Genomic DNA, 15,801 nt, shown 5'->3' with positions numbered 1-15,801 from the left:
AAGGTGGAGTTCCATTCTCTCTCTCTCTCTCTCTCTCTCTCTCTCACTCTCTTTCTGTGTGATAATCATAATGATAAGATCAACCCAGTCTTGTAATCTGCAGCACTCTTTATATGCTGAATATTGAACACATTGCATGCATCAAACTAAATGTATTATTAACAGCTCCAACTTGTATCACTTATGTTGCTGTGGTTATGTAGCAATACTGTTTCTTTAATAAAAATAATAAACTTATTGTTTCTTCTTTGAGCTACGATATGCATCAACAAAAAACACACATGAAAAATAGTATTTTGTACAATTCTGGTTTTCCAATGTTAAACTTTGAATGGTTCTTTCTTCTGACTGAATTATGTATTAACACACATGTATCATGTATTATACAAATGTCTTATGTACAGTATAAGACCTTTTACCATGGTATACTGTAGGTACTCTGCTAGTCCGATGGTACTATTAGCTACTTTAACTACTGTATGTACCACCACAGTATGGTACATATTTTTGTAACCAGTACATGTGTTACAGTACTGTATAGTCTGGTACTATGAAACACACACAAGAATACTGTCAATAATACGTTATACTGTACATGTGTATGTACCATAATGCCAATATTTATATTGTTTGCTATGGTTGTATGCATGTAGTAGTAATTAAATACCATAGTGTATATTGAAACTCTCAATATGACATACAAACAATGTCTTCCTTAAGAGTTTTGTTTAGGATGGCAGTTTAATGAAGTGGTATATTATGGTATATTGTAGTATGTGTATGAGAATATAAAAAAGAGAAAACTCAGATTAGCTGAATCTGTGAGTGTGAGGCAGGTCCAACCCAGAGGGATAAACAATGCTTTGATGATGATCCAGTGAGTCAAAACTAAATTAATTTAATTAATTTAAAATGTGTTTGTGTCTGTTTTTACTGATAAATAAAAGTATAATGTTTCATTTTGGATAGATAGTTTTTCATCTTGTTGTACTAGCACCTCATTTAATTCTCAGTCTCATAACATTCCTTAGAACTCCACACCTTTCACAAAAATCTGAATCTGTCCACATAGAAATAAATTCTTTTTATTTCATTTCCTTTGGATATTGGAATAATAGAGTCCATGTTTTCTTTTTGTTTTCCCCTATGCTCCATGTTCAGATGAATCTGTTTGTATTCTGTCTTGAAGGTGTGTACAGACTTGAATAGTCTTGCTTTTGTGGCGTGGTCTGCAGACAGATGAAAGAATGTGAGATTTAACAAAAAACCTGTAAAACATTAATCTGAAGACTTTGTCTAGGTGGAAATCTTACTGACTGTTTAAAGGCACAAGCACAGGAGAGTTCTTACATAAATGTACAATAAACATCAACTAACAAAGCTTTACCAGATCAGATTAACTTTATATTAATCATGTTAGATCATGTGTTGCATATACAACAGTCAGAGGTGAAGTGAGCAATTCTGTGATGTAAATATTAATAATGTTCTCATATCTTATAGATGAATTTAACATTCTTATTTATTCACCATATTTACAACCCTCATCATCTTGGACTTTTAAAGTCTGTACGTTTAATACAGTTAAAAAAACACCCTGTATTAAAAAACAAGTAAAGCAAGTAAATAATGTGCAACACAATCAAAGATAAAAGTTTTCAACAAATGAACACACACACACACACACACACACACACACACACCAATATACGTGATGAACTTCAGTTTCATTGTTAAATAGTAGGGATGGAAATCAGGGACGGATTATGGGTTGTGTGTGCCCCTGGGCAAAACGTTCGTGAGGGTCCCCCCCCTCAAAAAAAAAAAAAAATGCCAGCTAGTTGCTACATCATTATGCCACTTGTGGGTACAAACTAGTGCGGCGTATGCTACCGTGTTGTAAAAGCAGAATGATGTTGACAAAACTATCTTTTGCCGCTTTTTACCTCGGAAAACGTGAAAAGAAGGTGGCTTAAGTTGATACAGTAAGTTGGATCTCAAATTATAATCAGTACACCCTAATGCCATTACCTCACGTTAATGTTAGCACCAGGTTACCCATCTCTGTTTATAGAGACAGGTAGCAACATAGCACAACCAGATCGTACCATAACAAACATTTGTTTGAATTATCCAGAATGTGCTAGTTCCAAATAGAAATGGAAATGTCTATAAAAGTGAACCAAAATGCCATGTACCTGTTATAATCTGCAATTGTTGCTTTGCAGCTTTTCCAAAGAAGACAATTACATCCTCGTAGCTAGGGGGCAGTCATATCATGCGCAGGGCCAGGAACAAATAAATTCAAGGACACCAACAGAATGAAATGGTAAAGTGAGCGAAATCACAAATTCTACCCACCCGTGTCATATTTAATAAACCAATACCTTAGATAAACAGCAGGTTTACACGTGGGTTGTCAGAATGTTGTGGAGAAGTGCGCTCATGTAGTTGAGCGGTGGCCGGGCGTTTGCTTGCCAGATGCAAGTTGACATGTATAAATCTAACGATGGTATAAGGTGCAACAAATAGACCCAACAAGAAATATGATGCGGTCAAAATAATATGTGCTGTGAATTTCTTGCCAACTAGAGCCAAGGCGGGCAAATGATAAATGAAACCTATTGTCCTACCCTAAAACTTCGTAGCTACAGTTAATGTTGTCGTTAGCTGTGTGATCCTTTTAATAATAATAATAATAATGCATTTTATTTAAAGGCGCCTTTCTGAACACCCAAGGACACCTTACAGCAAAGTACAGCTCACGTAAGCCTGAGTAAAAAAAAAAAGTTTTAAGACGGGATTTAAAAATATGAAGACTGTTACTGTTCCGTATGTTGGAGGGGAATGAGTTCCACAACCGAGGTGCCACAAAACTAAAAGTTCTCGCTCCGATTGTACTTAAACGAATGAGCGGCGGCACGAGAGAAATAGAGTGCATCGATCTAAGTGAACGAGAAGGAGTGTAAATATTTAAAAGATCGGTGAGATACGGAAGAGACAAACTATGTAGAGCCTTAAATGTAAGAAGCAAAATTTTAAAATCAATACGGTACTTAACTGGGAGCCAGTGTAATTGCTTTAGAATTGAAGTGATGTGCTCGCGTAGAGGAGTCCCAGACAAGACGCGAGCGGCTGAACTTTGAACCAGTTGAAGTTTGCGGAGAAGTTTCGTAGGAAGACCAGAAAGAAGAGCATTACAGTAATCAATTTTTGAAGTGACCAGCGCATAAATTAAAATTGCTGTACTGCTTTTAGTAAAAAAGGACAAAGACGGATAATATTACGGAAATTAAAATATGCGGCACGTGTAATGTTATTTACATGACTTTTTTGTCTTCTTGCCGGCTCATGGAAGTCTTTATCAGTTTAAATTTGCGATTGTAGATCTACTTTTATTACATTACTTTTCGTTCTTTTACTTTATGCCATATAGATTTAGGAGGGCAAGCATACTTTAATACAGATTGAAAAAAAAAAAAAAACACGTTGCGCCATGACAAGAAAAATATATCCATGATTTCAACTTGGGAATGCCCACTAGAAACGTCTACCGCACGCCCATATAATTCTTTTCTTTTCCTTATTTAAATTGCTTAATTTTTTGTCAAATCCGTGTGCATTGCTATTACTGACCAATTGGGCTGAAATTAACTATACCCTTGTTTAAAAGCATGGCTTTTCTTCCCTTAGCAACCGTTGGCATGGGTAAACAAAATCAACTAAGCAATATGATCCAGCTTATTTTGCTGATAAAATCGGCAATGTATTTGGTACAATAACGTGGATTAAAATAGCATTAAAACAATGTATTGTATGCAGAACTTCCTAGAATCTTCGATCCGAATATTAGCAACATTCCATAACCTGTGCCAGCATGTGTCACGTTCTTAAGGGGGGGTTTGCCTGTTCGTAGGTTTGCGGTACATCACATACTGCTCTATAGCAAAAATCTATGCATGTTTGCAGCTTGTCCTCCTGATTATCTACCTCAAAATCCTTTAAATGAGCTGGCCTCCTCCGAGTTCTTGATGGGTTCCTTCTCACTAAAGTGTCCTCAGTCTGTTCAGGCACAGTCTCTACAGTGTCATTCTGAATGTCCTTGTCTGACACATCTTTCATATTTTCATCAACATTTCTCTCACTGTTGATCTTAGGACTCATGATATCATATTCTTTATGTGTCTGAGATGTTTGCGTCTCTTTTTCTGTTGTTGTCTTGGCCGTGAACTTGACTAACCTGTGTTTTTGGATCTTTGCTGTGGTGGGGTAGTATACTAGATAAGCTGGGCTGTTTTTGTCATAGCCAATGAAAACACCCTCTTCGCATCTTGAGTCGAGTTTGCCCTTTTCTTGTTTGTAAGCAAAACATGTGGATCCAAATTTCTGCATTTTGGAAACATCTGGCTTCCTGCCTGTGAATAACTCATACGGCGTTTTCTTTGTGCGTCTGCAGTAGCACCTGTTCCTCACGTAAGCTGATGTCTGCATTGCATAGTTCCATAACTCGTCTGGTAACTTTTCCAGCTTTCTATTAGCTAACATCTGGTCATGTCACCGAGTGTTCTCCAGCCTCTCTCTGCTGTACCATTCTGATGAGGTGAATACGGTGCAGACGTTTCATGCCTGATCTTATTCTTCGTCAACAGTGCTTGAAATTCTCGACTCGTAAATTCAGTGCCGTTATCTGAACGAATGCACTTGACTTCTTCATATGGTGCGATGTCTGCCAAAAACTTTTCTGTGGCTTTTACCGTATCTGCTTTAGACTTCAGGAAGTATACCAACATAGTACCGGAGTAGTCGTCTGTAAGAGATTGAGCATATCTGTGTCCTTCTTTGTTCTGTGTTTGCATTGGACCAGCCAAATCAGTGTGAATCAGCTCTAGAGATTTTTCTGCCTTTCTGTCAGGTTCTCTGTTTCTTGTCTGTGTAAATTTTCCCTTTGTGCACACTTCACATAGCCAGTTTTGCTTAGTTGGATCTCCTTTTATCTTCATACCTCTAACTACCTGTTGCAGCTTCTGAACATCCTCATAGTTGCAGTGGCCCAAAATTTTATGCCAAGTTTGTAAATCGTGGCACACTTTGCACTGGTCAATATTTTCTTCAATAGTTGGCAAATAGTACAGATTTTCACTCTCGTGGATATTAAATTTGCTACCTTCTCTGGTAATCATACGGCTGTTTCCTCTTTCAAAAATGATTGTCGCTTCTCCATTTGCTGCTCTTGCTACAGAGAAAATGTTGTGTGGGTAAGAAGGCATGTACAGTGCCCCCCTTAGTTGTGCTCTATGTTTTCGTCCATTATCATCCAGGAAATAAATCACTGCTGTTCCTCTTTGTTGTGCCATTCCACTGCACTTTGTTCCATCAGCTAGTTCCACTGAATGAGTCTTTGGTTGAAAAGAGCTGTCGAAATCCTTGAACTTAGTTATGTCATTCACAATGTGAGATGTTGCACCAGCGTCTACCATGATACCTTTCTTCTTCACGTTGTGCTGTGGTCTTTCGTATTCTGAGTGTTCAGCTTTAAAGAGATGATCTTCGGCATCTTCGCATCCATCTGTAGTCTTTCTGGCCCAATCTCTGTCACCCTTTTTCTTACAAAGGTATTCTGCATGTGTGCTATTTTTACAGTAGTTACACCACACTCTTTTGTAGCATTTTCTTGCTCTGTGTCCTTTTATTCCACATTTGTAACATGTAAAATTTGCATCTTCATTTTTTCGTTCCTTTGTGTGAGATTTGTACAAGTCTTGTCCTTGTCTCGTCTGAGTCTTCATCACATTATCTGTTGTCTTAACTCTGTTCATTTTCTCTGCCTCCTCATAATCCCGCAGTCTTCTTTTGAAGTCTGTGAACGTGACATTGTCCTCGTTTTGGGTTATGTGGACAGCTAGTGGCTTGAATGAATCAGGTAGTCCACGGAGAACCATCGCAATTGTTAATCCGTCACTCATTGTTTCTCCTGCATCTCTTAGAGCAGTAATATTATTTTCTGCTCTAATTAAGTAGTCAGTAACATTCTCGTTATCAGCCATGCGTAACTGGGTCAAAGATGTGTACATATTTATTATCCTTGGCTTGCTTTTTCCTGAATAATGCTCTTTCAGTATTTTCAGGGCTTTTCTTCCATCATCAGCAGATTCATGCCTTATCAGTGAAAGGCTTTTATCATCTATCAGTCTTATCAGTTCAGCATAACAATCGGCATTCTTTAGTCTATCTGCAGCTAGTTGTTCAGCGTTAGCATCAGTGGGTTCATGCAGTATAGTTTCTTTTAGCTTTAGACTGTGCAAATATCCAAGGAATCTTGTTTTCTCTATAACGATCGTTTGTCCCGGCGCCTGGGCCCATAACCTGTTGAGCTTGAGTGCGTAGCTCACTTTTTATTCAAATAGGTAGACAAAACGAATCGTTTCCAACTGTGTTTATTGTACACCCTTGCCTTGCGCTCTCTGCTCAGCATGCGACTCGGACATGAACACTTCCGAATCAAACAACGTGATGACGTTAAACACGTAAACAACATGACGTCATCATTACAGTATTATTATACTTTCAAATATAAAACAATTAAACAATTTTAATACAATGAGCAAGAGTGTAAATACTTTAACAAACCTCCTACTGGTTACCCAGAGTTAATGCGAGTGCACAGTGCATTCATAAAGACATTTTCAATGGATTGCCAATTTCACGAGTCAAAATGGAAAATCAAAGTGAAAAAAAGAGAGCGGCATACTTCACAGAGGTTTTAATGTGCGCACATTAAGAATTCAAGCCAATAATAATAAAAAAGCATTACGGTTGCACCGGCTAAAGAAAGAGAGTTGGCTTGGCAAAAAATGACAAAGTAAATGCGTGAGTGTACTAAATTGCAAATTTTACATCGCATCCCATTTTATTATATTGCTAAATAATTAAACACCCCTTTCGCATCCTTTTGACTGTTAAATAAAAGAATTTACTTTTCCTCACATTCATTTCTTAAGGTTAAAATACCAATGTATATTGACTAGGAATTTATGGTTTCTTATTTAATAAGGTGTAATCCTTCTGGAACCAGAAACCAAGTGAAAATGAAACAAACATTCGGCATAAAGGTAAGATTTGATTACACGATCACTGAACTATTTATTAAACCTGATTTAGTACATTCTTTCTGTAATGTAGCTAATAGAAAGAAGGCTAAAGCCTGTGTAACTGGCGGGGGCCCACCACCACCTCACCGCACCCCATCTGAGGAGCGGCTCTGTCCCTTAATAAAGGGCGACCAGTGACACTAACATGGTGAAATGTAAGTTTACCACTATGATTTGTTTTCATTATATGACGTTTATATTATATTGTTTTTATGCAGGCTTACTTTATTTAATTGCATATGATGTAAAGGCTACTGTGATCTTGGTTGTATTACTTTGTCATGTAATTAATAAAGGTAATTTTGATAAAGCCTGTCTCTCAAAAGTCTTCCATCTCTGCTGTGTGCCCAAATCTGTAGAGGTTCCTCTGGGCCATCTTCTTTAATACAAGGAGGGTGGCTCTCTCTTCTTATAGTGACAATGTTGTGAAGCACAACACAAGCCACTATGATGTTGCATACCCTCTCTGGACTGACCCGGAGCGCACGCAGACACTGAAACCTAGACTTGAGGATCCCTATGGTCATCTCCACCTTGGCCCGTGTTCGGCTGTGAGCCAGGTTAAAGGTCCTAAACATCCTATTTTTCATTAAATGTTAATATGATCTTTAGGGTCCTAATGAAAAGTTTGTATTATACGTTAATTAAAAATTCAAAAGGATTGTGTAAAAAAAACACTACTTTTACCTGGTAAAAACTAGCTCTGTTCTCAGCAACCTGTTTCAGTACATGCTAATTTAAATGCTCATGACCTCTGCTGAGCCCGCCCCCACAGTTTTGTGGGGCGTGTCTTCACAACACACGTGGGGTATAGCCACGGAGGTGTAGTCCAGTGCGGGCAATGCTTTGAACTGCATTACCCACAAAGCATTGCCCACAACGCAGTGCTTTGTGGGTAATGCAGTTTAAACTGGAAAACGCTGAAATATGGAGCCTGAGCCTGTTTTCTTCAGTCGTTTTTGGTTTGATTTAAGTACGGAACCTACGCGGAAGTTTGTAATATCGCCTGACAACGTAGAAATTAAAAGAATGGACATGCATCGACTCGATTTGTCTTTCTCATCACTGCATGGGCATGAATTAACGGGCTGTTAGGCTGCCGCGAGCAACAACAACATAAAGCGGAGAAGCTTACCGAGAGAGATACAGACGCGATGTGTTTACTGATGTGTTTACATGACTTCTTAATCTTCGACAGACATCGTTATACTGTACCTGTCACGCAGGTGTGATATTCGGATGTACCGATCCTGTGCAGGTGTTGTTACACGTGGTCTTTCACTGCGAGGATGATCAGCTGTCCTTCCTGTCTCCCTGTAGCGCTGTCTTAGGCGTCTCACAGTGCGGACATGGCAATTTATTGCCCTAGCCCAGTGGTTCTCAAAGTGTGGGGCGCAATGAACGGGAGGGAATTAGTGAAAAATAATAGGAAAGTACCTATTCTAATTCATGCTTTTGTTCATTAACAATAAAGATCGGACACTCAAAACTAAACAATCACACACAAAGAAATGGATCATTAATACAAGTGAATTAAAATAACAGAGAAAAAGTGGAACCATAGTGCAACAATAACGATTTAACGTCGGCATGTTAATTGCAGAGGAACAATATATAAGGAAACATTTGGTATTATATATTGTGGCGTGGGCGGGGTGGCGGCTGACAACCAGCATGCCTTGCGGGGATGTCGGTGTGTTCACCATGTTGGGGAAGGGTGTTTGGGATGGTGGCTTCTGCCCTGTTTGTGTGTTGTGTGTGAGAGACAAGTGGAATGTGCGCCGGTTTGACTGTGGGTATAAAATAAAGTACTCCCAGCCATTGCATTGGGCAGCAAGTAAGCTCACTCGTCTCTCCAACATCCTTTTTGGCGGTAAAACGCTACATTGGTGTCAGAAGTGGGATGGAGAGAAACGGGTTGGAGCGCACTATGGAGGACCTGCTAAAGATCGGAGCGACTACTCGAGAAGAAAAAGCTCTTTCTTGACAGAGCTAGCTGACTGTAAGGAGGCAGCGTGCAAGGAGCTGGCGATCCACGAGCGGGGCTTTTCGGCAAACGGCCTGATCCTGCCTTCAACATCCGGACCGTTGCTGGGGGCTACGTGAAGAGACATTCTGGAGAGATGGGGTGCGGTGCTGAATTTGTCTAGCGGGACTCTGCGTGGTAACTTCGGGGTAGCCAGGTTGCTAGGACCCAAACCACAGCCGGACAGGTTAGTAGCACACACCCGGGGGGTGGAACTTCCGGTAGCAGACCGAGCGGGAAACCTACACGCTAACACCAGTGCGTCATCCCGACGGCCAGCCAGCAAAGCGCGTGGTCGGTACTGCGGGCGAGTGAAACGCCGTGGCGACGTAGAACCCTCGACGCCTAACATTCTCCCTGTGCAGTCCTCCAGGCTCTCTGACGGTGATCAGCCGTCTGTGCCAGCGTGCAGTCGGATTACTGCATCACCCAGAGTGATGCACGAGTATTTTATCTGTTTCGAACTTGGTGTTATTTGATCTTATTGGTTTAGAAATTGGTTTTTCAATAAATAGTACACTTGCCCGTTTCCGTTATCATTTTGTTGACAAGTGGGGCTTGAAAATTTGCCCACCCCCTTAAGTGGAGAATGACAGAAAATGTTTGAGAACCACTGCCCTAGCCACATCAGCAGTCCTCATGTCTCCCTGCAGCATGCCTAATGCACGTTCACACAGATGAGCAGGGACCCTGGGCATCTTTCTTTCACAGTCGGTAAACAAGTCTCTTTAGTGTCCTGCGTTTTTAGAACTGTGACCTTAAATGCCTACTTTCTGTAAGCTGTTAAGGTCTTAACGACCATTTCACAGGTGCATGTTAATTAATTGATTATGGTTAATTAAACATGCATGGAAACATTGTTTAAACCCTTTACAATGAAGATCTGTAAAGTTATTTGGATTTTTACAACATTATTGTTGAAATACACAGTCCTGAAAAAGGGACGTTTCTTTTTTTGCTGAGTATATTAAATATGTGTCATCAATTTTACTACAAAGGACAAACCTGGCACTCTGTGGAATTCCTTTTTAATAACAGGCAGAGGTTTATGGCCAGGGAACTGTACACACGTGTGTAAGAAGCGTTTAAGTACCAGACATACTGTGCGAATGGCTCTACACAGTTGCCTTTCCCACATGCTCTGCATCACATGCCCCACATTGTACAGAAAATGCCCTAACGCAAAAAACCTACGTGCTATGCACAGAATGTTTTCTGTTCTAAGTGCAGACCCGCGGTTTCTGACATTTGCAATATGCGGTTTCAAGAGATGTGTTAAATAAATTAACGATTCCCTTGAAAACCAATAACGCTCTTTCAAATAATCATTAGGAAATGAAAAGACATCAATACGCGATATAACTGTCTCCCGTATAATCATATAATTTGTGCCTCCACATCCACAGGATCATCATCAAAAGGGCGCGCCATGCTTCTGAACCAAACTTACCCTGGAACATAACCTGATACTGAGCAGGTTATCTTCAGAGAGTAAGTTGCTATGGTTACATACATACCCAAAAAGTTATCTCTGTTTTTGGAACCGAAAGTTACTCTTAAACTTACCCGGGTATGTCACATAACCTGCTTTCTGGAATACTCCCCTGGTTTGTGTTTCTCCGGTTTAGTTTAACTCTTGTTATGTTTAGTTCCTGTTATGTGTAGCTTCTGAGTTTTTTACACTGAACAAAATAATCCTTGAATTCACTTGATTTTAATGTGTACATCGGTCCCACATCATCAAAATGTTGCAAAATTACAAAATTTTTGCCTGCTAAATTCATGTTAAACTTCTGTGAAAAAATCATGTTGACTTAACATAATCTATCATTTATAGTAATAGCAATTGATGGTGTAATTGTATTGTAATTCAATTATGTCTATGATACTCCACTATCATTGAAAAGTCTAACAATTTCTTAGTGCTTACATTATTCAAATATTTAATGTAATTTAACAGTAATTTCATCATGTTCCTGACATATAGTAGGCAATGTCACTCAAAAAAATAACTTGTTGAATGAACATAATTAAATCATGGTTACCATAACCAGTAGCATAAACCATAGTTAACATAAATGAATAGGGTTGGTACGACAAATTTTCTGTTGTAAGTTGATCCAACTCAGGTAAATTTAAATTTTAAGCCATGGTCAACAGAATTCTGTGAAGGAAGGAAGCATAAAACAAATGGGATAAAACTGAGATTTTTATTTTATATTTAATAAAAACCCTGTTTGACACCAGCAGCAACTTACAAATGAGGTCTCAATTTGAAAAGATGTAAAACATAAAACACCACAAATAAGTATTAATTATAGAAAAAACAATTAAACACCAACAGAAACGTTTTGTACTTTATAACGGTTCGTTATGACCTTTAAATATGACCGTTAGATAGACCGTTTCCTCTGAGAACAGCATTTATGTCCATACTGAACTTGGTAGGAGTAAATCAGTGTGTAGTAGGACCCACTCATAAAGCAGGTCACACTTTAGATTTAATAATATTATTTGAATTAAGTATAAGAAATTTATTCACAATTCCACTATCTGAAGTTATCTCAGATCACTATCTTGTCTCAATTCAAGTGTGTCACAGTAATAATGTACGCACAGCGCCGCGCTACCGTATGAAACGTACATTCACATCAACTACCAAACAGAGTTTTATCAGTAATCTCCCAGAGTTCAGGCGACTGAATATTTAGAGTCGACATTTCGCTATACCTTAGATAATGTAGCTCCAGTTAAAAGAAAAATTATTAGAGATAAGAAACTTGCTTCCTGGTATAACGATCACACGCGCACTTTAAAACAGACCGCTCGGAAATTAGAACGTAAATGGCGTCAAACTAAATTACTAGTATTTCAAATAGCATGGAAGGAGAGCATCCTGAACTATAGAAAAGCTCTTAGTGTAGCTAGAAGAACATATCTCTCCACTTTTATAGGAAATAACAAAAATAATCCTAGATTCTTATTTAATGCTGTAGCCAAATTAACCAGTACAAAGTGTAAAATAACCCTGGTGGTGAGGCAGGGTGTAAAATAACCCTGGTGGTGAGGCAGGGTGTAAAATAACCCTGGTGGTGAGGAAGGCGAAGAGGACAAAGGCAGAGCAGAGGACAAAGTGGTGGAAGCTGAGAAAGGAAGAATGTTGTGAAGTCTTTAGGGAGGAGTTGAGACAGGCTATGGGTGGTCAGGAGGTGCTTTCAGTTGACTGGACAACTACAGCCAATGTGATCAGGGAGACAGGTAGGAGGGTACTTGGTGTATCATCAGGTAAGGGGAAAGTGGACAAGGAGACTTGGTGGTGGAATGAGGAAGTCCAGGAGTGTATACAGGGAAAGAGGCTAGCTAAGAAGAAGTGGGACACTGAGAGGACTGAAGAGAGTAGACAGGAGTACAGGGAGATGCAGAGTAAGGTGAAGGTAGAGGTGGCAAAGGCCAAACAAAGAGCATATGAGGACTTGTATGCTAGGCTAGACAGTAAGGAGGGAGAGGGGGATCTGTACAGGTTGGCAAGGCAGAGAGATAGAGATGGGAAGGATGTGCAGCAGGTTAGAGTGATTAAAGATAGAGATGGAAATGTACTGACAGATGCCAGGAGGGTGATGGGAAGATGGAAGGAGTACTTTAGGGAGTTGATGAATGAGGAAAACGAAAGAGAACAAAGAGTAGAAGAGGTGACTGTTGTGGAACAGGAAGTAGCAAATATTGGTAGAAGTGAGGTGAGAAGGGCGTTGAAGAGGATGAAGAGTGGAAAGGCTGCTGGTCCTGATGACATACCTGTGGAGGTATGGAAGTGCTTAGGAGAGGTGGCAGTAGAGTTTTTGACAAGTTTGTTTAACAAGATCTTGGAGAGTGAGAGGATTCCAGAGGAATGGAGAAGAAGTTTATTGGTGCCAATTTTTAAGAACAAGGGAGATGTGCAAAGCTGTGGCAATTATAGAGGTATAAAGCTAATGAGCCAGACAATGAAGCTGTGGGAAAGAGTAGTGGAAGAGCATTTGTGAGCAGCAATATGGTTTTATGCCTAGAAAGAGTACATCAGATGCAGTATTTGGGGCCAGGGGTAGTTCAGTGGTTAAGGCATTGGACTACGGTTCGGAAGATCCCAGGTTCAAACCCCACAACCACCAAGTTGCCACTGTTGGGCCCTTGAGCAAGGCCCTTAACCCTCAACTGCTCAGATGTGTAATGAGATAAAAATGTAAGTCGCTCTGGATAAGAGCGTCTCCCAAATGTAAATGTATTTGCTTTGAGGATGCTGGCGGAGAAGTACAGAGAAGGTAACAGGGAGTTGCATTGTGTCTTTTTAGATGTAGAGAAAGAGTATGACAGGGTGCTAAGAAAGGAGCTGTGGTATTGTATGAGGAAGTCTGGAGTGGCAGAGAAGTATGTTAGAGTGGTGCAGGACATGTATGAGAGCTGTAAGACAGTGGTAAGATGTGCTGTAGGTGTGACAGAAGAGTTTAAGGTAGAGGTGGGTCTGCATCAAGGATCGGCTCTAAGCCCCTTTTTGTTTGCTCTGGTGATGGACAGGATGACAGATGAGGTAAGACAGGAGTCCCCATGGACTATGATGTTTGCAAAATGACATTGTGCTCTGTAGCGAGAGCAGGGAACAGGTGGAGGAAAATTTGGAGAGGTGGAGGGATGCTCTGGAAAGCAGAGGAATGAAGGTTAGCCGCAGCAAGACGGAATACATGTGTGTAAATGAGAGGGACCCAGGAGGATCGGTGAGGCTACAGGGAGCAGAGGTAAAGAAGGTGCAGGATTTTAAGTACTTGGGGTCAACGGTCCAGAGCAACGGAGAGTGTGGAAAGGAGGTGAAGAGGCGGGTACAGGCAGGTTGGAATGGGTGGAGAAAAGTGTCAGGTGTGTTGTGCGATAAAAGAGTATCAGCGAGAATGAAAGGAAAGGTGTACAGGACAGTGGTGAGACCAGCGATGCTCTACGGCTTAGAGACAGTGGCACTGAAGAAAAGAAAGGAGGCAGAGTTGGAGGTAGCAGAGCTGAAGATGTTGAGGTTCTCTTTGGGAGTGACAAGGATGGATAGGATTAAGAATGAGTTTATCAGAGGGACAACCCACGTTAGATGTTTTGGAGATAAAGTCAGAGAGGCCAGATTGAGGTGGTTTGGGCATGTTCAGAGGAGAGATTGTGAATATATCGGTAGAAGGATGCTGAGGTTGGAAGGAGGTCAGGCAGGAGGTCTAGAGGAAGACCAAAGAGGAGATTTATGGATGCAGTGAGAGAGGACATGAAGTTAGTTGGTGTGAGAGAAGAGGATACAGAGGATAGGGTTAGATGGAGGCAGATGATTTGCTGTGGCGACCCCTGAAAGGGAACAGCCGAAAGACAAAGAAGAAGCCAAATTAACCAGAAATAAGACCACTGCAGAAATCTCCACAACAACATCATGCAATAGTGAGGACTTCATGAACTTTTTTAATAATAAAATTGTAAATATTACGCATAAAATTGAGGTTTTGAAACCGAACAATGTAATTGATGCAGATGTTAATCTAGCCATGTCAGATCAGAACCTAGAATACTTTACTCCCCTTGAAGAGAATGAACTAATTTCATTCATCTCTTCTGCAAATTCAGCAACCTGTATATTAGATCCTGTACCGACACATTTTCTTAAACAGATAGTACCAGCAATAACAGAACCCCTGTTGAGAATAATTAATTCTTCACTCAGCATTGGTTATGTTCCAAAATCTTTTAAATTAGCAGTTATCAAACCAATAATTAAGAAACCTGACCTCGACCCCTGTCAGCTGTCCAATTACAGGCCAATATTAAACCTCCCCTTTATCTCTAAGATTCTGGAAAAGATAGTAGCGGAGCAGCTATGCTCATATCTACATAGAAATGGCATACATGAACTGTATCAGTCAGGATTTAGGCCTCATCACAGTACAGAGACAGCACTCGTTACGTAGTAAATGACATCCTATTGGCCTCTGATCAGGGTTGTGTAACTATGCTTGTATTACTCGACCTCAGTGCAGCTTTTGACACCGTTGATCACGCTATTCTTCTGCACAGATTAGAAAATGTAGTAGGCGTTAAGGGTACAGCCCTCTCCTGGCTCAGATCCTATCTGACCCATCGTTATCAGTATGTAGACTTAAATGGTGATTATTCTGCATGTTCTCTAGTGGAGTTTGGCGTTCCGCAGGGTTCAGTTTTAGGTCCACTGCTTTTTTCCCTTTACATGCTTCCTTTAAGCAACATAATCCGTCGGCATGGTATTAGTTTTCATTGTTATGCTGACGATACACAGTTATATGTCTCAGCAAAACCTGATGAGAAAAAACAGCTTACTAAAATTGAGCGATGTGTGCAGGACATAAGAAATTGGATGCTAATTAACTTCCTTCTGCTAAATCCGGATAAGACAGAAGTTCTAGTCATAAGACCACATACAGCTAGGAGTAAAATTTTAGATCACACCGTAACTTTAGATGGCCTTTCTGTTCCATCAAATGCAACAGTGAAAGACCTTGGTGTGATTATTGATTCCAGCCTTTCATTTGAAGCTTATGTAGATAATATTACCAGGATAGCATTCTTTCACCTCAGAAATATTGCCAGGATAAGAAATTT

This window comes from Clarias gariepinus, chromosome 23 (genome assembly GCF_024256425.1).
Source record: "Clarias gariepinus isolate MV-2021 ecotype Netherlands chromosome 23, CGAR_prim_01v2, whole genome shotgun sequence".
Classification (NCBI taxonomy): Eukaryota; Metazoa; Chordata; class Actinopteri; order Siluriformes; family Clariidae; genus Clarias; species Clarias gariepinus.
The sequence above is the reverse complement of the archived record's forward strand: the minus strand, read 5'-3'. Positions refer to the sequence as shown.